Source organism: Hibiscus syriacus, unplaced genomic scaffold (assembly GCF_006381635.1).
Source record: "Hibiscus syriacus cultivar Baekdansim isolate YM2019G1 unplaced genomic scaffold, ASM638163v2 tig00111648_pilon, whole genome shotgun sequence".
Classification (NCBI taxonomy): domain Eukaryota; kingdom Viridiplantae; phylum Streptophyta; class Magnoliopsida; order Malvales; family Malvaceae; genus Hibiscus; species Hibiscus syriacus.
The window spans coordinates 198,434-204,237 of record NW_024063145.1 but is presented as its reverse complement, the minus strand read 5'-3'; the positions used below and the strand labels follow the sequence as shown (position 1 = coordinate 204,237).

General features: G+C 33.0%; 1 long non-coding RNA gene across 1 annotated transcript; it reads right to left on the bottom strand.

Annotated features, from left to right (window-relative positions):
• Positions 1-3,904: 3,904 nt before the first annotated feature.
• On the bottom strand, positions 3,905-4,374 carry LOC120166860. The gene is made up of 2 exons (XR_005519972.1): positions 4,062-4,374; positions 3,905-3,975 (listed from the first exon to the last, which is right to left on the bottom strand). It is a non-coding gene; the product is annotated as an uncharacterized LOC120166860 (long non-coding RNA).
• Between the last annotated feature and the right edge of the window lie 1,430 nt (positions 4,375-5,804).

The following is a 5,804-nucleotide window of genomic DNA, read 5'->3' as shown; positions in this document are numbered from 1 at the left end:
TGTGTTTTATATAGTTTTATTTTAGTCCCTAAATTAATAAATTGGTAAAATAGCATATCTAATCCCTGTATTTTAAATAATTAATTATAAATTACGTATTTAATTTTATTAGATTATAATTTAGTCCCTAAGATTAATATTTTCATTTATTTTACAAGCTTTATTACTTTTTACATTTTAATACTATTTTAATTTTATTAATCATATTTACTTTCATATTTATGATTATATATTTATCATTAGTATTACTATTATTATTTAATGTCAACATATATATATAATAATATTTATCTAAGTCTATAAATATTATATAAATATATTATTTTTATGAAAATCCTATTTATAAATTTAATACATTATTTTTAAATCATTTCAATCATATTTAATATATATTTATCAATATTAGAAAGAACAGTCTTAAAGCAACTAAATGTCCATTGTTTGATATTTTTAAATAAAAAAATAAATATTTTAATATAAATCTGTTTTTATATTATTTTCTATTAAAATTTATTATTTTTTCAATATTAAGAAAGGAGCTGTCTTAAAGCACCTAGAAGCCCTTTTCTGATATTTCTAAATAAAAATATATGTTTAATATATATATATATATATATATATATATATATATATATTATCTTAAAATTATATTAATAAACTTAAACAGAATTATGGATTAATATATTTTTAAACTTTTAAATTTCCAATAATAGAGACAATTTAAATTTATAAGTACCAATTTTGGGCGTTGTAGGGGTGCTAATACTTTCCTAAACATAACCGACCACGAATCCCTTTTTATTTCTAAAAGAACAAATTTTTGGTTAAATGCAGATCAATTTATCTTTTAACTGATGTTTTCTTAAAAACTTTTAAAAGGTAATTTTTAGGTATTCGACCTACTTGACCCAAAAGGCCGATGACGACTCCCAAACCATTTTTTTAATTATTTTGTATCCACATTATTTTTCCCGCCAAGTAAAAATTCGTGCCCGGACGAAAACCGGTTACGACTGTTACAACCGACATGAATTGGGCAAATAACCCATATCGATTTAAGCGTTCGACTAGGGGGATCAGGGGCCATCAAAGCCTATGCATAAGATTACAAGTGAGAATAACCAAAATTATAATTACAAATAGAAACAGAGCAAATTAGGATGACATAAGACTGACCTTGTGTGATGCTCAGGAAATAGTCAGGACACTCGAGTCCTTTTAGCAGTTTAACGATTGCTCTTCATGGTGTAATATCTAGTTATAGCTCTACTAGTGCGTTAGAAACTTTAGTTGCCAGCTTGACACAGATGCCTCAAGACTCGACATAGTAAGATGGTCGGGTATACATATCCGATGCAGGTAAAATTTTGGATCGCACCCCAATGCTCGAGAGCCTACATGTTGGCTAGAGATGTAAGCTTTCGATGCATGAAAAAATTGGTTCTTACCCTGAGACCCTCAAATATTCAAGGTAGGCTAGGTGTTCCGAGATGGAGAAAATTACTCCGACCACACCACTAGACCTACCTCATGCTTGTTATTATACTTGTGCATACCCATGACTTCACACACCAACATGTCCATGAAATGAATGCATGTAGTACTACATAGTTATTAATGTGTCACTAAGCTTGTGAACTCAGTGTTCGGAATTTGTTTCCATGCATAGTTTAGTTGAGGATCGAGAGGAGCCTATCGCGCAGATACATTCCAAATCAACCGTTTTCAGAGTATGTGTTGAGTATTTTAGAGGGCATGTATTATGGACCTTGTATTATTTCAAGTCATCACTCTATTTTGATTTAAACTCAATGATTGTATTTTGTACGTATTGGGAGCTCCCCGTATTTTGTAAACTCTGATTTGTGATTTTTTATTTCATGTTATTATGGATAGTTTTACAAACGATTTCGAAAGAAAATTTTTGGGTTAGCCACTTCGGTTGTACGTGTAACGTTTAATCGTTCACTCTTCGAGTCAGACTAGACTAGGGCGTTACATTTGATTTCCACATGACCTAACTTCCCAAAAGCCTCGTCACAGGGTGAGTTATTCTTCCACTGGTTCAATCTATAGTTTTAATATGATACATATATCATAAAACGTTAAAGAATTCAATTTGAACTTGCAAATCAATCCACTAACCATTAACTTTGTTTTAGTTGTTTGAGTCATATTTTATAACTTAAACTTTATTTAATTTTTTATTTGAATTTTATAAAATTATAAATTGATTTGAATTTTAAGGTTGAACCGAGTAAAAATTCTGTTTTTTATTCGAATCAAATGTTCACACTTGTATAAAATAACTATTTTCATCTTTGTATTGGTGAATAAAATAAATCAATGACTAAAGAATTAAGTATACGGTAACCTTTAGAGAACACCAAGTCTCATTATAACATTATCATGTCTTGTTAGAGTTTCCTAAATCAAAAAACACATATAATTAAGATTTCGGAATTTAATTTTTTTTACAAAATCTTCGTATATTTACCGTCAATTTAGTAAAATTTTTATTTTCTCAACATATATCTTTTCATATAAGTTAACATGTTATTATTATTTATTCCATGATCTTATTTTTTTAATCACCATTTTATAGTAACAATTTTAAAAATATGCACTTCTAAGTTTGAACCATTTAACCAAAAGCAGTTAAAATCGCACCAACTAAAACATATGAATACCAAAACAAAGAGGATCACGCGTAATAAAACTCAAAGCTGGCCACATTTGTGTGTCGGCTGATAGGGAAAAGCCCCCACACGCTTTGTTAGAAGAGAAAATTATAAAAAGGGTGATTCATAACTTGTTTTTGAACTAAAGTCAATAATACAATTATGCAAACTGTGTATGAAAAGTCCATTTGGAAGTTCTTGGTCTGTTGTACTTTAACTTTTCAAATTTTCAAAAAAGAAATACAATTTTAGTGTTATGCAGTGACCCACCAATGCTGACCCTTTGCTGGGACAGAAACTCAAACTTTGGGGTCAAATAGTGTACCATTGTAGACTTTGGCTACTAGGTCAAAAAGTTAATATGATGTGATAAATTATGTTATTTTTTCATTAATGATTAGATTGATATAATTTATTTTAACTAAAAAGTTAATAAAATTGTTCTTAGGAGTTTAGTTAGATGTTTGGCTACTATCCATTAAATTGATATAATTCAGCTTAATTGAATGAGATCGAGTTTAAATTGAATTTATGTATATTATTTTTTTGAATACACAGGGAAAACAGCATAGACTAGGCAGTGTTCATCGACTGCAACTCGATTTCCAGCAGAGGCAAAATACCCAAGGGGGCTAAGCATGACGAACCATGCTACACGGCTGGTCCCAAGCAACCCCCGCCATGGCATCAGCAACGGCATTACCTTCACGCAGAGTATGAACTGCTCGAACTCTCCAGTCACGACCCATAAGCTCAATCAGGTGGGGAACGATATGAGAGATCCGTTCCATATCGACACCTTGTTGTAATAGTGTCACCGCCTCCTTGCAATCGGATTCAACAATTACATTAGAAATTGCCAGCTCCCAAGCCAGAATTAAGCTCTTGTAAATACCCCAATGCTCTGCATAAAAAACCGAACATCGCCCTAAGGCCTTCGAAAACCCCATCATCCAATTACCCAGATCAGAAGAAAAAACAGAATGCAAATGAATGAAGAAAAAAATAGAAAAATCGAAGAATCAAGAACAAATAAGCTTAAAAAAGAACAAAATTTGAAATCTGAAAGAAGAGAAGGAGATAGACTCACATGTATGAAGACATTCAGATATGGTGGTGTCATCCCTAAGAAGCTTATTGCAAAGAGGGCAAGTCATGCATGCCGCGATCGCTTCTCTCTTCACTTTGACGACCTGATTCGCCATCTCTCTTTCTCTTTTTTCCTCCTTGGATTCCCACCCTTCTCTTTGTTTTCTAATTTCAACTCAATAACCCCGTACACGTATCCTTCTCACTGCATGTCAAAAACACAAGCAAGCAAATTTTACGTACACATCTTCACAAAAAACGTGCATTAGAAACGATTACAGAAGAACTAACTAGAAAGAAGGGTTGTAAACAGATAGAGCTCGATAATGAACGAGAAGTGAAAGCAAGAGAGATTTGGGTGCACGAGCAAGATGGGATTAATTATGTTTTGTTCTGCAACAAAATGAAAAAAAGAGGGGATTGAGATTAAAGAAGAGAATAAAGGGAAAAACTACAATTAAGATCAAAGAAGAAGATGGAGGAATAGTGTTGTTGAGAAGATGAAGGCAACGATGATCTGAATCTAACCAAAAACAAATAGAAAGAAAAAGGAAAAAAATTACTCGTCGAAAGGAGCATGAACCGAGAGTTTCCTTTTGTTTTTATTATTAGGGTAAAGTATAGTAATGGTCACTGAACTTTTCTAAATCTTTCACTTAGATCCCCAAACTTTTAAAACTTACAATACAGTCCCCTAATATTTAGTCCGTTTGCAATATGATCCCCAACAGTTATGTCGGGTACCATATTGCAAACGGACTAAATATTAGAGGATTATATTACAAGTTTTAAAAGTTGAGGAACCTAAATGAAAGCTTTAAAAAAGTTCAGTGACCATTACTATACTTTACCCAATTGGAAAATAGGATGAATTCGACAGATTGGTGCTGTTCCATTCGGTCAAATCCATTGTCATAAATTCAGCCATTCTCTCAGGTTTAACTAGAGCTGACCAAGTGGTGACAGCATTAACACACACTCGGAAAATATGAGAGATTGATTCCGACGAAGCACATAAGACACACTCCGAATTATTTGACATATTAAATCGAACACGCTCTTCATTGGTCATTAATCTTATTTTACAAAGGCTTATCGGCCTAAATTGAGAGATATACGCAGGAGTGCTGATCTTCGGAATAAGCGCAAGAACAGTTTCGTTTATCTCGGTTGGCACTGATTGGGAAGCAAAACAACTGTGAACAAATTGGCAAACGTGAGGACTCACCACCTCCCAATTTTTTTGGTAGAAAAAGGAGTGAAAACCATCAATGCCAAGAGATTTAGATGGATCCATGCCGAAAACAGTTTGACGAATCACCTCATCTGAAGCAGGATTCAAAAGCATGGCAACAGAGGTATCAGAAATGATCGGAATCCGAGCTCGAATATTGTAGGTATAAACAAATTTTCCATCACTGGTAAAAAGTTTCTTGGAAAATTCAACCGCCATATTACCCAATTCCACTTGATCAGAACACCAGGTACCATCTAGATTTTTTAGCATCGAAAAAGTATTGCTTCGACGTTGGATTTTCGCAAAGGTATGATAGAATTTGGGTTTCGATATCCATTTAGCAACCAATTTGAGCGAGATTTTTGCCTCCAAAGACTATCCTCCTTTGCAAGAACCTGTTCTAAATCACGCTTAAGCTCCTTTCTAACTCCAAGAGGTATTCCGTCAAACGATTAATAAGAGCTCAATCTATCTCCCGAAGCCTGAGAAGTAATCTTTTCTTTCGTTCTCCAATAAGTTCAAAATTATAAACATTCCAATCGGCTAGTTTGGAATGAAGGTTGGTCAAATTTGAAACTAGGTCTCTTTCGCTATGCCACTGTTCATTCAACAAAGATTTGAATTCCTCATGCTGCTGCCAGGCAAATAAAAAATGAAAAGATAAATTCTCAATACGTCTAGGAGCAATAGAGGTACAAAGTGTTGCGGAAGACGGCTATCGGATAGAGCAAAATCGCAACTGATAATTTGAGAAAATAAAAATAAAGATAAAAGATGACACAAATTTTACGTGGAAA